The sequence below is a fragment of the Ambystoma mexicanum genome, chromosome 8 (genome assembly GCF_040938575.1).
Source record: "Ambystoma mexicanum isolate Mex_15411 chromosome 8, UKY_AmexF1_1, whole genome shotgun sequence".
Lineage (NCBI taxonomy): Eukaryota > Metazoa > Chordata > Amphibia > Caudata > Ambystomatidae > Ambystoma > Ambystoma mexicanum.
The window spans coordinates 308823658-308846011 of record NC_090929.1 but is presented as its reverse complement, the minus strand read 5'-3'; positions in this window follow the sequence as shown (position 1 = coordinate 308846011).

Here is a 22354-nt window from a genome sequence, read left to right as displayed (position 1 = left end):
TACTATATTACTATTGACACACCTAGCGACCCATGGTCACAAGGCAAGTTTGAAGAAATTCCAGTATAATCAAAAGGAGGTGTCTTATTTGGGTAACCTACTTTCGAGAGAAGGGAGAAGATTAACACCAGAACACATAGAAAGTATTTCTAGTATGCCTATTCCAAAAACTCAAAAAGGAGTGAGAGCTGTAATAGGCATGGCTCTTATTGTCGGCAGTGGATCAGTAATTTTGAATTGATTGTGAAGCCGATGATAAAATTAACTAAAAAGGATGCAGTGATGCCTTTACAGTGGGATGAGGAATGTCAGAAAGCGTTTGAACAATTGAAAGTTGCATTATGTTCTGCACCAGTTTTAGGCACACCAAACTACAAGAAAATATTTAGACTATTTGTGAGCGAGAGTGAAGGATGTGCATTGGCAGTTTTGATATAGGAACAAGGTGAAAGAAATAGGCCGTGCGGCTATTATTCTTCTGCGCTGGACCCTGTAGCGCGCGCACTACCACGATGTTTGCGATCTGTTGCAGCAGCAGCTACGTCAGTGAAACAAACGGGAGGAATGGTATTGGGGCATACTTTAATTCTGATGGTGCCACATGCCATAGATGTTCTATTAAACAGAACACAGACGCAACACCTTACCTCTGCTAGACTAACAAGATATGAGCTCATCTTGTTTGCACCCCACATCCAAATTATGAGGTGTAGCGCATTGAATCCTGCAGAATTAATGCCATTGCCCATAGCAGAAATTGGTGACAACGAATCACCACCCCATGATTGTTTAATGGTCACTGAAGAAGAGACAAAGGGAAGAATTGATTTGAGCGACACCCCACAGAAAGAGCCAGATGGCGAGTTGTTTTGCGATGGCTCTTGTTTTAAATTACCTGATGGCACATCAACTGCTGCATATGCAATTACTACCCTAGAGAGTGTTGTAGAAAGCAGAATAATCCCCTACAATTCGGCACAAGCCGCAGAAATAATAGCACTGACCGAGCCTGTGAACTCTCTGAAAATTTGAATGTAAACATATATACTGACAGTCAGTACGCGTTTGGGGTGGTTCATAACTTTGGTCGACTCTGGGCTGAGAGGGGTTTCTTGACATCACATGGAGCTAGGATTCAACAAAGCCCTTTGATTGTACGATTGTTGTCTGCACTTACGTTTCCAAAGCACCTAGCAATAGTAAAATGCGAGGCACATAAAAAAGTAACATGTAAAGTGGGAGAGGGAAACGCATTTGCAGACAGGATGGCGAAACAAACAGCCACTGATTTGAGGGCTAGAATGATGACAGTACAGACTGAGGAAGTACCTTCTATGATAGAGAATGGAGTTGCCACAGTCAAAGAAATGCAGGCTGAGGCCACGACCGAAGAGATTCAGGGGTGGGCTGAGGGCTCTGCTGAGTTAGATTTGGAAGGATGTTGGGTGGACAAAGAGACCAAGAACTGAATGTTGCCAAATTGTTACGTAACCGCAATGGTTACAATGGCGCATAGCCCTACCCACATTTGCGCGAAGAAGATGGTACAGCATTTATCCACAGTATGGAAAAATGAGCACATAAAAAAGAATGCAGAAAGGCTAGTGCAAAATTGTATTACGTGCCTGCAACAAAATTTAGGGAAGGGAACCGTGACTCCAGTAGGTAGTTTTGGCCCACCCTCTATGCCATTCGAGGTGATCCATTTTGATTTTATAGAAATGGAAAGGTGCCAGAACTACAAATATGTGTTAGTGGTGATTTGTGCATTTAGCAAGTGGGTGGAGGCATATCCTTTAAAAGACTGTACTGCCATGTCAACGGCAAAAGTAATGTTGAAAGAGTATTTCTCCCGGTTCGGGCTGCCCCGTGTCCTGTGGTCAGATAACGGCCCACATTTTGTGGGCGCAGTTGTGTTACAGATCTGTGCAGGTCTACAGATAGAGAAACGATTCCACAGTTCCAGGCATCCCAGTTCTGCCGGGCTTGTTGAGAGACATAACGGTATCTTAAAGTCAAAGATAGCTAAAATCTGTGCTTGGAGCAAGTTGGGTTGGGTGGATGCATTACCCCTAGCGCTATTGTGCATGCGCACGTCTGTGCAGGCTAAAACTGGGCTTTCCCCCTATGAAATTATAATGGGGAGACCAGCAAATGTATGGTGCGTGCCTCAGCCCAAAAGACTACGCGAGGTAGAGCTTCCTGTGTTAAGCGCGTACTGTGGCCTTTTAATGCAGAAGTTGCGTTTGATTCATCAGCAGGTGCAGGAGGCGTTACCAGTGAGGTACACAGGGCCAGGGCACACGCTGGAGCCAGGAGACAGGTGCTGTTGAAAAATTTTGAGCGTAAGACAGCATTACCACCCAGGTGGCACGGCCCCTATCAAGTGTTGCTGGCGACGCAGACGGCCATACGGGTGGACGGCCGCAAGGCCTGGATTCATGCTACCCATGCCAAAAAAGTTCCCAGCTTCACTGAAAATTTGCCTGATCCAGACGACCAGAAAGAGACAACGATCCTGGAAAAGAAAGAAACTGTTGCCAGTCCACTGCCACAGCATCAGCCTGAGCGAGAAGTGAAAGTTGAAACAAAGCCTAAGCGAGAAGTGAAGCTCGAAACAGAGCCTGAGGAGGCTGCCAGGTAGGGGAAAGGGCGAAAAGCGCCCCAACGTTGCTCAGCAGAAACAACATCACTGCCGAGTGACACAAACTCTGCATTGCAAACATGAGCAGAAACAACGCGTGTACCCCTTTGGCGCCCAACAGCTTCTGCAAACGCACCAAGGCCAGAGAAAGAAACTACATCGTTGCCACGGCGCTCATCGCTACCCATCATTGTGCCGCAGGCTGACACTGAGCCTGATACTGGTAGTGCAACAGCACTATTCACGGATCATACAATACCAGGAGTGAAACGGTATAATTTGCTGCCTCGACAGGCAAAGTGATCCACAGATCTTTGGTGCTTTTCTTTTGCCTTTGGTTTCACTCACGGACGGAGTAGGAACCAGGGGCGTAGAGGAGAGAAGTGCGAGAGTTGCGCAAGTCGGACAATTCAAGACTCACGGCTCCTCTGTGCGCTTATAATAAAGTACATGTGTCAGGAGCCAGTGCAGGACAAGCTGGATGCACATAAGTACTAAGGCTGATAGACTACATGTGTCCTAATCCAGAGCTGGATGCACATAGTACTCCATCAACAAAGAACTGTTCAGAAATAGTTTGATCAGTGGAAGAAAAGACAACTAATCTTGCTTGGAGTGGATAAGTGATTGAGGCTGTGGGAAAAGCGGGCAGAATTGAACTGTGACATTTCCGCTGAAGTTTTCTGGGATCAAGAACGAGAGACATTTGCGACGAACTTTGCCAGCAAGAAGAAGGACGATGAAGAACAAATCAAGACCGGTTTCAGCTTCCTCCTGCACTGCTGCTGAAAAGATGATAGTTTTAGAGACTCTAAATTTAGGGAAAAAGCATGGTAAAAGGAATAAGGTACTGATTTGCACATTGGTCTTGTGTTCTCTAAGTATGGTAGTACCAACAATAATAGCTATTACAATATGGTTCCTGGAGTCCGCTCACCCATTAGAAACACTTTTGCTAAAAGCAGCTACTGAAAGCCCGGTTCATGTAATCACTGGTACTTTGTCCCCAATGGAAGAAAGACATAGGGAAGGATATGGCAACAATACATTGTTGCTCATCATGAACATGACCCATGCGGTTTTAAAGAAAAAAGATTGCTGGGTTTGTGCCCATTTACCACAGCACGGTGGGAAAGGGATAGGCTGGTATGTACAACCGTTATCATTGGTTTATTCATGTGAAGTATCGTTGAGTGCAATGTTCTTTGGGAAATGGAACAAGAGTAATACGGGTCAGCTAGATGAGACCAATATGAATGAATTTGAGGAAGTGATCATGAGACCTGTGGGTTGTTCCATATTCCACAAAGCTTGCATGTTTTCACCAGATCCTATGAGGAGAAAAATACACAACAAGAATAGATAGATTACATAGGCAGAATAGACAGACCCCGCCAGCAGAAGAAACATCAGTAATGACATTTCGAATGAGGGATGAATGGAATAGAGATGCTGTGTCCCCTGCCTATACAGTGGATTACAGCCCCAAAACTGCTCCCCTATGTTTAAAGGAAAAAGGTTCCTATAAAGTAGGAACGTTTAGCAGCTGCCTGAACACAGTGGTTTAAAGCACGAAATAGAACCTTTGTACGTAGGGGACCCTGTTTACTTTATATGTGGGGAAAAGCATATCCATGGTTACCTAGGAACTAGGGAGGTACATGCTACCTAGGTCTACTGTTTCCAGGAGTGTTCCTTCTGGAAACAGCAGAAGTAGCCAGACGAACAAAAGGTAGAACTCAAAGGAGTAGCGAGGATGGAATGATAGCAATGGATGTAGCCAAATCGTTTATACCATTCTTGGCCCAACTTCCTATAATATAAAAAAACTGTCTAGAATATTAAAAAATACAATAGATTCAACAACAGATATTTTATTCAATATGATGTTAGAAGAGAAAGGAATAAGACTAATGGCACTACAAAACAGAATGGCTCTTGATATAATATTAGTTGATCGTGGGGGAGTTTGCAAACTCGTAAAAACTGCATGCTGTGTATTCATAGATGACTACTCCCCTACCATATTCAGAGCCATCAGGAAACTACATGTCCTTAGTTCCACACTCTCTACTGAAGAAGGGGGTTGGGGGATGGGATCCTGGTTTTGGGGACTATTGCGGTCCTGGGGATGGAAGCTAATTTCGATACTAATGGTGGTATTTGGTATATTCATAACATGTTGCTGTTGCATACAATGCCTACCAATAAATTGCACTGAGATAACTGAGGGATGTACTAAGGGATGTATGCACATGGTGTCGAGAGGAAAACAAACGCATGGCCGAAATAACAGAGAAACTGATGAAACAAAAACAGTAAAACAATTCATGGCTATAGACATTAAAGGATAGTTCCGGGACTTTTTTTTTATTGTTCCTATGGTTCGGCCATGTGTTTTTAAGCATAAATCGGTAGATCGTAGAAAACTTTCCTATGGACCTTACCCGACTTTTCGTCCATTAACGCACTCGAAAACAGCCGCCATTTTCTGATAATCCCATCATTTCCCCCCATCGCCCTGGCTCACCTGCTTTTGCGGCACTAAATCAAATCCCCCGCCCCTGAAACAGACTTGATCAAAACATTCATATTCCCCGCCTCTATCCGTGACGTGACTGAGCTGCGTAGGCAAACGTGCCCAGGCGTCTTCTACGCGACTCCACACAGAACCAGGAAATCAACACAGATGAGCTCACACAACACAGCGCGCCACAATTGGGAATATGAAACTGTACTTTTAAATTAAACCGCAAGATTGTAAATTTGGTAAAGTACATTTATTTGACATCAAATGTTTTGAGAATATTCAGCGATTTGCATTTTTATTTGCTCACGTTCCAAAAAGTTCGTTTTGAGGCACACGATGTTCCTTTGCTGTACACAGGGTCTTAGATCATCTCACAATACAGCGCCATAATTCGGAATATGAAACTGTGGTTTAAAAGCAAACGGCAAGATTGTACATTTGGCAAAGTACATTTATTTGACATCAAATGTTTTGAGAATATTCAGCGATTTGCATTTTTATTTGCTCTCGATCCAAAATAGTTCGTCTTGAGGCAAGCGATGTTCGTGTGCAGTACACAGGGTGTTGGTTTACGATAAAATAAGCTCTTCGGTCGCACTGATAATCGCATGGCTGTTCCAACAACGAGGCACTAGGCCACCACAACGGTCTGTATGTTGCATCTAGCCGTTAGTACCGCGTAAGGGCATACTTGTACTTGGCGATCGTCCCATAAAATGGTCAGGGTGTTAACGTTGTTCACGCGGAGAAGCAACTGGCGGTTGAAAAACCCATCCGCCGGTGTCTGGTACTCGTGACACAGACAATAATGGATGATGTACCTGTTTGAAAAACATAAAAAATGAAATTAGTCTCACCATCAGATCTTTATTAAAATTATTCATTTTATATATTAGGTCGGGAAATTATTTCATAGCTAGGACAGTGCAACTGGGTATTATACGTCAAGGGGGGGCTGTAGGATACTGAGACAGTCCCCCAGTGCAGGGGTTGACAGGGAGACAGTGCAGGTGGAGAGTGGAAGGGCCCAGGACCGAGGTCGCAGACAGTGGACCAGTTGTAGCAGGGGAGAGGGAGAGAGAAAGCAGAAGCAAAGAGGAAGGTTTTGAGGTGCTTCCGTAAAAGGAGATGGTTCTCCTCAAGATAGTGCGCGGTACAAAACAATATGCCACATAGAACGAACAAGTACAACTTAACCCGTCTTTAAAGCTACTGTATAGTAATTAAATTGCGGTATAAACTCATCTAAAGAGTTACTTACATTATATTTGCATTTTCCATTGTGTCTGTGCGTAGGGCAGCCCCGAAATACCACTCCTTCTATGCCGACGTTATTTCTTCTAATGAACGAACATGAAATGGCTTTCGTTTCTGAAATTATATTCATTATCGTTTCTTACGTTATTGCCCCACAACCCCAAAAAGAAGTCTTTCGGGATGGTCCAGGCCTGTCAAGGTCAAATAACAATAGAACCTTATACTGAGTCGTGGGCCATTCCGGCACCCGAGCAAAAAATCAAAGCAGCTGACCTTCACTTTGAACGAGCACACATTCCTAGTTAGCTACATTCAGTGTAAGGCCATCTCACAGGACTTGAAATATACACTCCATCTTTGCATTTTGTCTGCGTGCTTTGCAGCCCCAGAGAACCATAAATACTGAGACATTCTATATTTTTTGAAAAATGATTTATAATACTGTTTGGTTTAATTTAATGCGCAAATGAACAAGGTTGGATATACACATTGCATGTACACTGAGCAATCACTTTTATTTACACATTACATAGATACACATATTCAATGGGCCTGCGACATGAGGAGACTCGAGAGAACAGACAATCAAATTACAATCATTTAAACCGTGATGTGTATTTCTCAATGAGCTCTTCTTTAGGTGGACATGGAACAGAGGCAATGTTGGGTGGCAATGCAGTTGTCCCCTGCACAGGTTCGTTCACAACTCCATTTATGTGCCTATCTAGGACGTCAACAATAAGTCTCTCAATAAACTCATATTGCATATCCTCAAACACTGGTTTGATCACCCATTGTTTACTTCTTTTAGTGAAGGCCTTATTGTAGCGAAGCGTCCCTAAAGTTCCGGTCGTCCTACTTTGTTGACGGCCAACATTATGGTTATGTGCCAAGACCGCTAGAAGAGTCCGATTTATCATGCCCTCCATGCCAAAATGCAATCGTTTTGGCCTGTACTTTAGGCACATATTGTGGAACACCTCCAAATCTCCTGTGTGGCAGAATTCCGTGAGTCCCCTCAAATCTCTTGTTATAGTTTTATCAAATACAATCTTTTCGATGGCTTTGTGAGTGGGTGATGAAGGAATCAACCACTTCTTCTTCCGTGCCTCCTCTGTGGACAAATGGCCATGTTCACAATTGTGGAAATGTTGGTTTGTGTTCCAACGGTGAAAGTTGGTACAGTGTAGCATTACTGACCGCCATTTTTCCAGTAGAATTTCCAACAACCCTCCACATGTTTTTGAGCTCCACCAAAGATGGTTGCTGATTGACTTGGACCACTGTGAAATACCTTGCATATCTTTTTTTTTACCTGCAGCCGACATTTTTTTATTGATTGTTTTTGCAAGATGCCAAACGTCAAATTGGTGATTTATATTTTTGTACTCTTCTCTCATTGTCTTGGCAATTGAAACGTGTCTGTCCGTGGCTATCAGGTCGATCACCATTCCCCGCGATTGTAGTTCTTGCAATGATGCTACAAAGCCAACTTTCTCCATGGCCACTGAGGATGTACTTTGTGACACCTGCACCACCACCGAACTCAAAATGTTCTTACTTTCCATGTCCTGAAAGTGGTAGGTGCAGTACTTGGCTGAAAATCCTGGGCTGTCGCACTGTCCATCACCGGCTAGCCTGAACCGTTTGCCCGCGAATGTACTATCAATAGACATTTTTTCCATTCTCCAAGCTTCGCTAATGGCTGGAAATAGATAATCGGTTTGGTATTTGTAGAACTGAGTTTTCGCAATGAAATGGATTCCCACAAACTGAAAGAAAGACTCTAACTTTTTAAAAGTTGAACCACTAAAAAGTGCAGCCGCTGCACAAAGTAGATTGCCTGCTGGCAGTTGCCCCAGCATGGGTTGTGCAGACCATGAGAAAGGATGATATTTTGTACAGGTGGCATGTATTTTAAGGTTAGTGCCTCGAATTGCACGAGTCACATTAATCAATGGCTCCCCACATACTTCCCCACCTACCGAATGCCCACATTTCAACCGAATAATAATATCAATCAAACAACTATCGAATACAATGAATTTGGCCTCTTTCCTTATACTGTCACTCTGCATCCCAGCTGGTTCGGCCTGTAACGTTGAGGACATGTCACTCACATGAAAGGTAGAATCTCTGATATCGTCTTCCGCTATGTTCAGTGATATTGATGGTGTTTCATTGTAGTCCACTTCATTCTCTTCCATTGCAACATCTGTTCCTTCTCCGGCGATGGGTGAATAAGACAATTTCTTCAACTTTCTCGCGGTCTTAGTTTTTGCGGGTGTGGATTCTGTGAATTGATCTCCGACTGCATCCGAACTACCAGGAGGACATTCACTATCAATGGCTTGTGGTGGTATAGCTCCGTTGTCAATCACTTCATATTCTTCCCATTGGCACGATGCATCTCCAGTCTCAAGTCCCTGCCAAAAGGTTTGACAAGCAACATCTCTTGTTCGCTTCACTGTCTGTGTAGATCTGGTTCGTACACCCACTCGCAACTAGAGGACAGATTGGAAAAGGGATGTTCAGTTTAAACACAACTTACAGTATTGAACTATTAACAGTGAAAAACAACATAATATAGTGACCAGGTCACTAACCTTCTTTTGCTTTCTTTTCTTTGAAACTTTCTTGCCTCGAACTTCAACATCAGGACGCTGTTGCTCCGACTCGTGTGTGCATGTCTCCACTTCCTCTTGCGCTGCAACGACTATATTTTCATGATAAGCACATCCGTCACGCACTGACGCTCCATCGACTCCCTGAAACATAGAACTTTCATTAGTATGTATAATAATATTGAAAACACAAAATGTACTTGGGGACCAATACCCACGTACATCTCAATAGCAAAACACGAATGAACGCTTTGTGTAGAACATTCAAACGACAATTATTCACGCATTGTTGATCTAGTTAGATGGAACTGTCAAGATCCATACCTCGGGCTCCTCATAGACTTCCATTGATGATATTATTGAAGATGATGCTTCAGTAACTCCCTGAAACACAGTAATTGCATTAGTATGGTTTTCTATTTTGATAAAAAGAACAGAAACTTTGTGCAGGCGTCAACGGCTCATCTAAATAGACCTGCACAAATGATCAGTTGTCTAAAATAAATAATGGATATGTAAATATGATTCGATTTGCTTGATCGTTGGAAGTGTCACCACCCAGAGATCTGCATCAACTACTAGGGGTGATGTTCTTGTAGAAGAAGGTCCGTCATCTCCCTGAAACATAGTACTTGCGTTAATAAAGAAGGAAGTATAGCAGATGTAATCACTTCATATGATTTCGCTTGATCGAACTGTCAGTATCCATACCTCGAAATGCATAAGAACATCAAGGGACGATGTAACTGCGTTGCACACTTCTGCAAGCTGTTGCGCCGACCCGTAACTGCATGCTCCCCCTTCTTCTTGGACTAATGCTCCATCGACTCCTTGAAACATAGGACTTTCATTAGTAATGAACACAATATTGAAAAAAGAAGACACATAGGAGGGCGTCGACAGAAGGACATATCAATGGCTAAAAACGAAAGAAACATTGTGTGTAACAATCACGCTACAAGAATGCAAGATCTGATGATCTCCATCGATGGAACTGTCCGGAAACGTACCTCGAGCATCTGAGTGACATCAACGGTAGTCGTCAATACGTTGGACTCCTCAGCATCTCCCTGAAAGACAGTACTTGCATTATTTTGGATAACAATAATTATAACTGAAAACAAAGACTAGAGGACGAGTACAAGGGTGTACCATTAGGTAAAATAATTACACGATAAATTAAAACTATTGATTTACATGCCTAAAACAAGTCAGTGGCAGAATAGCCAAGTTAGATTACCCGATAGGCGCTTGAAGTGGCTGATGACTGCAATAACGACACGGATGGAGAATCTTCCGCCTTCATATTCAGTGGATACATAAATGGGGAAATTATTGTTAGCTAATGCTACACACTACCCAAGGCCGAGAGATAAATACCAGTGGAGGGATGTGGACGAATAGAGTGGGAATAGCAGTTGAGAGCAATTTTCGCCTCGCTCGCGGTGTGTTCTTCTTTATTAGCAATGATGTGGAGTACATGTCAGAGGTAAAGTGCCTGCTGCAGATGCTGTATCGATCACCCCTCTTGTCCGCAAAGACTTCTATGACTCTACTTTCAAGCTCAGACGGTGGATATCCGCAATATCGGACCCATTCTCTTATCTGATCTATTGTCTTAGGGAAAACATGCATTATAGTACCTTCAGATTTATTATGGGTCTTCGAAGGGCAACCGCCAATGGAACAGGCAGGCATTGTGGAAAGTTCTGAAAAGTAAAGATCAACAATTCTCTATGAATACCAATGTAAACTCAGAACATGTGACTAGTTCCTTGCATGTACTGTCTTGAACGAAAAGAAATTGGACGCAAAATGATTATGGTACATGGCCTTACCTTGACGAACAAACAGTTAGATGCAGGGATCAGAGTAGTTTCTTGTCGTAGAACAGGGAGCAGTTCACAGGTTGCAAACTGAGGAGTTTCCTCGAAGTGGTCACGGAAGTTCACAGAGACGAAGAGCAGATAACCAGCACCTTCACGGGTTGACTAGCAAAGCGCAAAGAAGTGCTCATTAGAAATATGAAGTGGGTTATAAAGGATTCGAAACTGGGGTGTGTTTGTGAATGAATGACGTGTATATGTCGTGGCATTATGCGGTTTGCAGGGGGGCGTCCAGCGTGAGGGGGGATGCTTGGCAGGAGACACGGGGTCTGGAGGTAGACATGGGAACAACAACCCATGCTCTATAGACCACTTTGAAGTGTACATGGTCTTTGGCACCTCTTGGCCTTTATCGCTCCCTGACAGCTCCACTTGCCAGCGCAAGTACCCCGGTGCAAACTGCCTTTGATAGGGCGGGGGGTGGATTGGGGCGGTGGTCGTGCAGACAAGACTCAGGAAGACTCGTGAATGGAGACACACTTATGTGGATTGCAGGGGGGCGTCCAGCGTGAGGGGGGATGCTTGGCAGGAGACACGGGGTCTGGAGGTAGACATGGGAACAACAACCCATGCTCTATAGACCACTTTGAACTGTACATGGTCTTTGGCACCTCTTGGCCTTTATCGCTCCCTGACAGCTCCACTTGCCAGCGCAAGTACCCCGGTGCGAACTGCCTTTGATAGGGCAGGGGGTGGATTGGGGCGGTGGTCGTGCAGACAAGACACAGGAAGACTCGTGAATGGAGACACACATGTGGATTGCAGTGGGGCGTCCAGCGTGAGGGGGGATGCTTGGCAGGAGACACGGGGTCTGGAGGTAGACATGGGAACAACAACCCATGCTCTATAGACCACTTTGAAGTGTACATGGTCTTTGGCACCTCTTGGCCTTTATCGCTCCCTGACAGCTCCACTTGCCAGCGCAAGTACCCCGGTGCGAACTGACTCGTTTGCCACAGGGCCTCACCAAGGAGAGGCCATCTAACTGCATGTAAGAGGCAGGCTGCAGGATCTAGTACATGGAAGGCAGGGGTTGAGTTTATAAATACCTTACCCTCCCAGGAGAATATATGGGTGCAGTTCACCCTGGAGACCCTGGATGCCTAGGCAGTTAGTCAGCAGCAGGCTGGCCTGTGGTGGCAAGGCGGCACGGGCCAGAGGGGGTCATCTCTGTACCCGCTGCCCAAAAGGATGATTTATTGGGCGGCCTGCGTGAGGGAGGATGCTGGCCGGAGACATGTGGTGTGACAAGACAAGGCACGGGAAGACTATTCAATGGAGACACACTAGATTCATTTAAAAAATCAAAACAACACTGTTAAAATATATGTTGGGTTTTATTTTAGATCTTAATTTCAATTGAACATAAATAATAAACATTACACATTGTAAAGTTCCGGTTGCAGCACATCCAGGGAAAATCTGCGGTATTGTCCACTGTCGCTGGGGAAATGTTGTCTAATGGCAAGTACCGCACAGGCAGGTATTACTCTCCGAACGCGGTGTCCGAGCCTCCCGTGAAGCCACCAAGTGAAGCAACGATAGGCCACCAGCCTGTACCACCTGTGAAAATGAAAGATGCAAACTGTATTAAAATGACAAAACTTTCTTATCACTGTCGATTCAGGTAAAACATGTCATTCTGCTTTGAAAAAAATTCTATCTAGAAAATGCACGATATGGAACCATTTTACATGCATTCGAATGATATGTAGATGTAATTTTATATGTGGGAGACGACCATGACATAGTAGTGGCATCACTGACATCACAACCAGAGTATACTTACTCGTTACTCGGATTACGCGGACGAACAGTGCCGCGAAGTTCGTGCATAAGCACCATCATCATCCTCAACACGGTCCGTGAGAGGCAGGCTTCCCTGAACTCTGGCAGCTCGGTGATGCATTGCGGACTTGGCTCGCCTTCCGAAATGTAGGCCAAGCACCCGGAATTTTCACGGCAGCAGCAGTTCTCCTCCTCAGTTGGCATTAGCTCGCACCGATTGCACGTGCACCAGGTGGAGACGCCGTCCATGCGACATGGTCCAGGCTCTTCATCCGTTGACTGGTCCTCCCAACTGCCGTCCGAATCCCCATCGTTTTCGCGTGCTTGCCTTTCCAGTAGTTCTTACTCGGTGTACTCGGGCTCGTACATATACGGCATTATTGTAGCCATTGTGTGGTAAAGAAGTAAAATAATTTACAGAGATGGTACAGGTGTTCACAAGGCCTAGAAGCGGCGAAGGTAGCTGACCAGAGCACAGAAACGAGTCACAGAATACTCAAAGTAACACAGAGAGAGTAATGGAATCGAAAATCTGCTGCTGTGTGTTATGAAACGGTGTGTTTATACTTATAGAGGAAAGAGGCGTCCTGCCATTTCCATGGCGACACTTCATTAGCTGAGGCGCAGCGATTGTTGACACGTAACGTGCTTTGGCGTTGGGAAATGGGCGGTACGCGTCTGCTGATGTCAGGCTCAGGGGCGGGGGATTTGATTTAGTGCCGCAAAAGCAGGTGAGCCAGGGCGATGGGGGGAAATGATAGGATTATCAGAAAATGGTGGCTGTTTTCGAGTGCGTTAATGGACGAAAAGTCGGGTAAGGTCCATAGGAACGTTTTCTACGATCTACCGATTTATGCTTAAAAACACATGGCCGAACCATAGGAACAATAAAAAAAAGTCCCGGAACTATCCTTTAATGATGAAGATGATGCTTATGATAGCATGAAAGGTTCAGACATAGATACCCCAGACTTATCCTCTTCAGAGGAGGATACAATGAATGAATAAGACGCTTGGCATACGGCCAAAAGGAGGGTTTATCAATCTGGAAAAGTGAATACCCTTCATTTGGATGATAGACGTATCTTGATGGCCGAAGGCCAACCGTCTTATGCACAGAATTATAGAAATACAGATCAGATTGCTATGCTTGACCAACAAGCGGCCATTTTAAACGTAGCAAGAATCTCCATTTTGCTTGTTAACCATTGCTCATTGCTTTCTGTCTAAACTGCTTTGCAGCTTGCAATTCTTGCAAATTCTGCTTACTCTGCTCAACTGTTAACATTGTTGTCTGAATATGAAAGGGCAAGGCCGCAGGACTGAGGAGTTCGTTGAAACTCCTCATGAGCAGCCCAGAAAGGAATGCCCACGCTCCCTCTCTGTAGCCTTGAGGGAGAGCTGCAGGGCATTTAATCATTTCACAGCTGCCAGCCTGTCTCGTACTGTGGTAGAATATGTTAGAATAAAGTAGCTAAAGGCTTGAATTATGCTCTTCTTATGGCCCCCCTTCACAAAACCCTTTAGAGCGTGTCGGCTCCCAGGACACGAATAGCACCTCATAGATAGCAATGTTTGGAATGTGACTCTTACCCCGTGTGCAGCTTGCTTCTAAGAACAGAAGCACCGTGTTCTATTCAACAACTAGAAGATGCCTCTGCACTTTCTAAATTGCACATTGTTACTAGAATAGACATCGAAAGTGTCATAATTGTCACGTTCGTCGGAAATGTCAATCATCATCCCGAGTTCAAAGAAACTCAATAAAAGGGGGGTGTTAAACATGTCATAGCTGATTGTATGATATGCATTTTGTATATATGTAACTGATGTACGTAATTCGCTTTCTTGCGTCCCTCGAGGTCTAGAGAATACACGTCGTGGGGCGTGAGACCACAGTTGGCCAATTGGGACTATTTTGCTTGCAATAAACCCTATTATTGAGAATTTTAACCTCGCGTCTGGCGCATCCTTTCGTGTATGGTTATTGCCTTGTTTCCATATCGCGAGGGACCCCGAAGGGCCCCTTTCAACGATATCCTTAGTCATGGCGTTTCATCTCTATGTGTCATTCTCGGGTTGTCATTTCTTCTATCTGTGAGTATGTCCGGGTCCTCGTGACGTCACAATTTGTCTTCCATTAAGGCCTTTTTGGTTTCTTCTGGGACAGTACTGAAGCAATCTCCATTTTGTCTCATTTGCTGATAGGGTTTTCTTAATGGATACCTTACTGTCCATGGTTTCTGGGTATTGGGACTTCAATAGGTGTTGCTCTTCTGATAGATACTGGGCAGAGCCCTACTGCGGTTCTCTGCTGGTTTATTTGCTCATCATACGTCATATATCTTGGTGTGAGCATTCCTGGTACTTCAAAATGGGTGAATGGAGTGCAGGCTTTATTTGGGACCTCCTCTACACCCCCCCTCTGGGCGATTCATCAACCACTTTCACCTGCGTCTTTGGATTTATCTTACTCGATTCTTCTGTATTTATCTTAATTCCGTCACGTGGGTACATTCCTTGTTCCTCTTCTGCATCTATACCTGATGGTTTGAAGAAGTTTCTTTTCGGAGTCCATATTTGTATTACTCCTTTCAAGCTTCCTGCTGTTCTTACATGTTCGTCTTTATTCCATGTCATTAGTTGACATTGTCCATTTGGGCTGCAGCAAACCCATCTTCCTACATAATTTCTGTGCTTTCTGGGCTAGAGAAACTTAGTTCCTTCTGGTGCATGAATGCTGGCCTTCACAAAGTCTCTTATTTCTTCAATCAGGTCTTTGGGCTTCCATCCTGGCTTGACATCAATCATGATCTTCATCTCTATGGCTTTTTTAGCAGTCTTCTGGCACTAAGATATTATTATCTTGATAACACAAAATCCTAGTAATATTATCACTAGCAGGGCTCGCAGGAACTTGAATGCATCTGCCATCCATTGCGGGGCCCAAGAAAACAGTGATCCAAACCAACTGTCATCATCAACTTCATCAGTTTCATCGATCTTCTGGTTCTGCATATTTGTCAGCATACTTATAGCTTCTGTTAAAGTTCCATTTTCCTCATCATGAGAATGTGTAAATGTGCAACATGATTCTCCTATTTTTGCACAAACTCCTCCATCCACAGCTGTGATCATGTCAAGGACATATCTGTTCTGGAGAGTCATCAGTCAGATGGCTCTTAATTCTTCCTTGATCGCATTGAATCCTTTTATGGTTGTGTTGATGGTCTGCAATAACTCCCATCTGGTTACCTGTAACCATTTAGTATTTACTCCAACTTGGATTCTTGGTACGAAAATTATTGTGAACACTGATGAGGTGAGGCTGAACAGCCTGTGTTCATATGGGATTGCATGAAATGCTTCTTCTGATTTAGCAGAGAAGTAATTCTCTCTCTTCATTTGGGTTAGCAGTTGCACAGATCTCTTCTTCTTCATGCGAGCATCTGCTTTCGGGAAACTGTCAATATTCAGGTCACTTTTCGGGATCACTAATGCTGGAACGTGGACATTCACTATGGTACAAATACCTCACCAATTCTTCGGCAGTCTGATGTATGCTTTGGATCCGCATGCCCAAAATTGGTCCATAATCACTGCAGTTCCGTTCAACATTCCTGGGGCATCAAAGATTTGTCCACAATTCTGATTCTTTCCCATTTTCTTGTGCCATTATTCCTGAAGCACAATTCAAGCTCCCCAGTGGTATTATCTGCAAAGGTCCTCCTCTGTCTTCGACCCATGTCAATAATTTTGCAAGCTTTGGCCATAATAGTTTGCATAGCCTTTGTGAGTTTTCACTTGCCTCCTTGCAGGCTCCAATGACCATCCAGGCTCTACAAATCACTACTCCTTTCTCCCAACCGTCTGGTGAAAGCACTGTTCCCCAAATCTGCGTTTGGCCTCTGATTTTCCAACTTTGAGCCTCTTCTGGAGTTTTTCCTTGGACATTTAGTTTCAGGTTCATCTTACTTCTGCTCCTTTCACTCCAGGTTTCTCATACCGGATTACATGGTTTCTCGTATGAGCTCTGTTTCTTGTCTTAATGTCTTGAACATAATCATTTTCATAGGAATAAGCTGGTTCAGTTGCCCATATTAGGGACGCATCACTTCCCATAAACTGGCCTGTAGTTTTGCACATGGCTGCGTGTGAAAGACAGTGTGCTGTCTGGACATCAATTTCTACAGCTAGGAAGATCTTGAACTTCCCCATGCTGTATGGTAGGAGTGCACAAACAAAGCACTCCCCTTCTGAACTTCGTCTTCCAACTTCCTTCATGTGCTGGTATCAAATGTTGTTTCCCAGATGTGCTTTGCTATCTAGATAGTTGTTAAGTTCGTTGTCATCTCTTGATTCTCCAGGTTTTCATGTAGTTTGCTCTCACTACATATCTGAACGCATCTGTACGGTTCTTTCTTGCTGGAGGATTCTCAGGAATCCCGTTCCATAGTGCAGGTCTCCTCATCTGCACCATTTGAGTGGACAAACGTCTGGCAGCTCTTTCCCTCTCTTCATACATCCTTCTCCTGCTGGTGACAAATGCCCATTCCAACCACCCTGACGCCGGTCCGGCGTATGGTTGTATCGTAGAAATTGTACTTGTCCCTTGAGTTGGAACATATATGCTTGGCAATACAGTCTCTGCAGTTTTATTCTTCAGTTCCTCTTGTATTTTCCTTGCTTTGGCTATGAATGGCCATAATGAGTCTACGATCAGTTGTGTTCGTGTAGAGAGCTCCTCCGAGTTGGCTCTTGTTTTCTTAAGAGTTTTGGACGTGGCTGCTTCTGTTGGCCTTCTTCCCAACTCTCCTTGTCTCCCCATACCCCCTGCTGTGGAGTTTCTTATGGCAAGCAGTCTCTTCTTCTCTACTGTTTTTGCTTGCGGTTCTGCAGTTATTGACAATAGGCCTGTTGAGTGTGCATTCAGTGTTTGCATGCGTGTGGTTGTCAGTTATCTTTCTTGATACATTCTTTGCCATCCTTGTCTCCGGCTTTTCTTATTGTTTGTTACCACACGTGTGTGTGTATCATTGCTAATCAAATCAATTTCAAGTTCATTCACTTCACCATCAGATCTTCTAGGGACTGGAATGACTATGTAAGGTTTGGGCACTTTTGTGGATTTCATGCGTGCATCATTAGGTGGGTGCACTGGAATTAGAACGCTTTGTGCACCAAAAAAATGCAGTTCTGATCGTTAATGACAGTAAAACAATGATGAATATGATACACAGATACATTATGCCCCTATATGTCAGGCAGCAGCATTTACTTCCAGAGCAACGAGGTCGTCTCTCCTCCTGCGGAAGGACCAGATTGCTGCTCTGGATCCCCATCTCGATCATTCGCCAAATGTCAATTTTATTGTATTCCCTTAACCAATATCGTCTTTCCTGTTCTGGGTTTAAGAGTGTCAGGTGCTCCACAAGTGTCCCCTCTCTTGTGGGTGATGAGTTTTCTCTTATCTCAGGATACAGTTAATTTGGTAGACTATGGGAAAAATCAAATCAACTAACACCTCAGTAAGTCTTTTTACTGTGCATGTTCAAAGTAAGTACGTTCCCAGTCCACTCCTCGGATTTGCTTCAGTCCTGAGGACATATTGTATGCTGGTCAATATGAAGAATAAGGACAGAATAATATCAAATGCAATAAGTGAAGTTCTTGACACTGCTTCCTCGATCTGTCCCTCGGTGGAAAGCTTTCTAGAATCTCCTCAGATAGTTCTATTGATGGTTTGAGAGCTCTATTTGTAACACGATTCCATGCAAGAGCATGCCCATCAGTGCAACATTAGCTGGATCTCTGATCAATGTGAGGACGTCAACATCGATCGGTCTCCCCACTAGCTCTAGAAAGTCAGTGACTAGACGAAAAAGGACATTGTGAGCCAACCTGCTGTCTTCTAGTGACAGGGGCATCCGTCCTGTCTTGCTGAGGTCCAGGATTGTATACTCTCTTCAATGTAAACAATGTCTGCACTGTCTGTTCGCGTGGAGTGCAACTAGAATTACAATTTTGTTTAGGAGATGGCTTAGGTGTTCTTGTTAAGACGGATTTCTGAACTCTGTCCTGGCGGCGCAGAAGTTCAGAAGGCCAACCTAATTACTTGGAACAGGGTAACCTCTGGACAAGCCAGACCAATCAGGTTAGCGATCGCGGCAGTCAAGACTAGGTCTCAAGAGGGGTGAGGGTGACTGAAAGCCCGCAATGAGCACACAAAGCAAGGACACTTACAAGCTACTCCAAACAGGTGTTACATTAAAAATATATACACATTTATTCCAAGGCCTTTAAAACAATGACCGTAGCAAGAAATCACAATACAACTCTAAAAGGGAAGGAAAACAGGCAGTGCGAAATAATGCTTAGACCCAGTCCGCCTTCAGAGGCACCTTACTAAAAGGAAGTCCGAGCCCTACAAAGAGTGGAGCCTTGTGCTCAAAAGTACCTGCACACGCTGGTGCCAACGGGCAAAAAGGGGAGTCTCTTCGAGGGAGTCAGGCAGTTCAGTTTAGTGCACAAATGAAGAAGAACAGAGTTCTGCGACTCAAGCGCAGCCTCCACAGTGGGCAGAAGCAGAGCGCGAGTACGGAAAGGCGTGCTGTTTTGACACAGCGGGGAAAAGCTACGGGCTCCTGCAGGAGGGCGACCAGTTCCTAGCTATGCTACTCACCGGTCCCCGATGCAAGCAGACCCAGGCTTCTCCGCGTCAGTTTCAGTCGCTGGCAGGTTCAGGAGAGCAGGGGACGTCTCGTCGTCGTGTAGAGTCTGCAGCAGCAGAGTTGAGTTAAAGATGTCCCAAACTAAGTGAACCCGCACAGTTTGTTACCACAGCAGGGCAACAGAGCGGCGTGTGTATCTCAGTCAAATGTACACTACTCACTTCAGACCTGAGTGTGTCTGTTGTTCTTCTGACAAGCGTTGGACAGTCTTCGATTATACGAAAGAACAATGTGTTGATAAGCTCATTTATTTCCGTCTGTGTTTGAGACATTTGGTTCTTCCTCACTGTACTCAGGAAGTAAGAGAAATTGCGCGGAAATAACAGTAGGCAATCTCTTTATAGTTTTTTCATTTTCAGGATCTTGGAGAAAGTCAGTGACATTGGTGAGCCTTCCCACCAATGAGGGGTATGATCTTAGCACTAGATTAAAGTAAGTTATTATGTCCTTTGTGATGTCACTACTGTGGAACACCATAAGTGATTCCGAATAGGGTCTCGGTGTGGAATGAGTCGGGATACTGTTTTTGTTTCCAATGTAAGTGTCCTCGGACAAAATTTGGCATATTTTATTTTCTCATCAAGGCTTAAGTGTGCCCTAGTTCAAAGTTCAAAGACAACAGACTATGTTGTGGCTTATACGTGCAATTGTTCACCCTGCAACTAGGAAGCACAGAGTGTCATTTGTTTTTATGTCCTTAGCCCCTTTTTTGCTTAGACTAAGGGCCTCATCACGAGTTGGGCGGTAACGCCGGCGGTATTACTGCCAGCGGTATTAGCTCTACTGCCAAACCCCCCGGCGCTATTAGCGCCGGATCACGGGTTTGGCGGTAATGGAATTCCCCATTCCCCACTGAGCCCATTCGGGAATGCCCCATTCCCCATTGGGCTCAATGGGGAATTTTCGCACCCTTACCGCCGGCGGATTTAGCGCCGGCGGTAATAGCGTGAATTTTCAGCAGATTTCCCCCCAGCTCAGAGCTGGGGAGAAATCCGCCAAAGCCCTGATTTGGCGGACCCTTAAATCCAGCGGTAATAGCGCGACCGCCGGATTTAAGGGTTACCGCCAAACTCTTGATGATGCCCTAAGTGTCCAATTTAAGCCACAATTTTGCAAAAAATTATTTGTCTTTGTTTGGATGGTCATGCGTCCTGCTTCCTTGTCATGGATCTCGTCTGCACGTGCTGCGGTTCTTCCCCGTCGTTCGTTGACTTCTCTCATTGGGGTGCAGGCAGGGGACCTTCTCCGATGTATGGTTTGATATTGGCCAGAAAAATCTAAGCTCTCCTGCCTTGTAGTTTCACTGCGGATAGAGTGCAGTCCTCCACTGTGAAGGGACCATTAAATCTTGGCTCATCCCACTTTTTCCTCGTATGATTACTTACAAGGATGGTATCTCCAGGGAAAATGGATGGTACACAAAGTTCTTGAGCTGTGCCTGTAGTAGTATCTCCTTCTGTGTTCTGTGCTGCCCTGCATCGCTTTCATCGTCGCTGCAGCTGGTCTGAAATTACAGTAAGGCAAGATGTCATGCAGTTCAGGTAGTGTTGCATTTCAACCCTAAAATATCTCCTGTTGACTGGGCATCACATCTAGCTCTATCTCGGGGTGTCAAGGGAGTTCTCATTCTTCTTCCTTTGGCTATCTCGTGTGGCGTAAAATGATGGTCAGAACAGGGTTGGGATCCGAAGTGCATACAGTGCCAAAGGAAGGCAGTGCAACATCCCTTCTTCAGAGTAAGCTTCAACTTGGAGATCCTTTCCTTTAATAAGCCATTGAGCTTCTCACAGATTCCTTTACCTTGCGGATGATACGCTGACGAGAACATGTGCTTTATACCAAGCAGCAAGCTAATCTGTTCGAATATTGCATTAACAAAGTCAGGGCCATTATCTGATCTCATGACTTCGCACACCCCCCACCTGGGGAACACTTCTCTCACCAAAAATGTGGCCGCACAGGTAGAGTCTGGGTTTGTACAGGGACCTGCCTCAATCCATCTAGAGAATGGACACACCACAACAATTAAGTATCTGTACCCGTTACATAGTTGAATCATGTCTGCAAGAGCTGAAAAGGACCATGTGGCCTGAAATGACTTCTCTCATTAATTTTAATGTGTGCCCAGCTGTGAATTGTTGGCAAATTATACAGTTTACTATAAAAAAAATGTAGCATGCTTGGTCAAATTCGGTATGAACCAGTCTTCTGCGAGTGTTGCTGCTAGATTCTCTTTTGTCATATGTGCTGGATAATGTAACTGCTCCAGCGCTACTTTCAATAGGGCTACAAGGATTACTGGTTTACCAGTGCTGTCTTGTCACCACAAGCTGTCAGAGGGGTTTTAAGAACACCCTCAATTTTTCCTCCTGTGGTGCCTCCCCTTGGAGCTCCATTAGCTGTGTTTGGCCCAAATTACCCAATCCGTGCAACCATCATTCGCTCATTGGCATGGAAAACTTCCTCTTCCATGGTTGTTTCATTTTTGGATGCCATACGCTTGGCTTCTGTGTCTGCAGCTTGATTTCTGTGTGAGATAAAATCTATCCCTTTCATGTGGGCGGTGTATTTTATGACCGCTCTGCCCACTGGGAGCTGTAGTGCCTTAATTAGCCTATCCCATAAGGCTGCGTGCTGCACAAGTGTGCCATCTGCTCGGAGGTAGCCCCTCCTTTTCCAGCGCGCTAAGCCTGCGTGCACTGTCGATGTCACATAGGGGGAGTCACTATACACCATTATTTCCTGGTCTGCGTGATTCTCGATGGTGAGTATCAATGTCAATTATTCTGCAGCATGTGCTGAATAATGAGATGGCATTCGCGCACTAATAAGTACTCAAAATTCTCCATTTGCTGTGTGCTTCATCACAGCAACGCCTGTAAATCTTTGTCCAT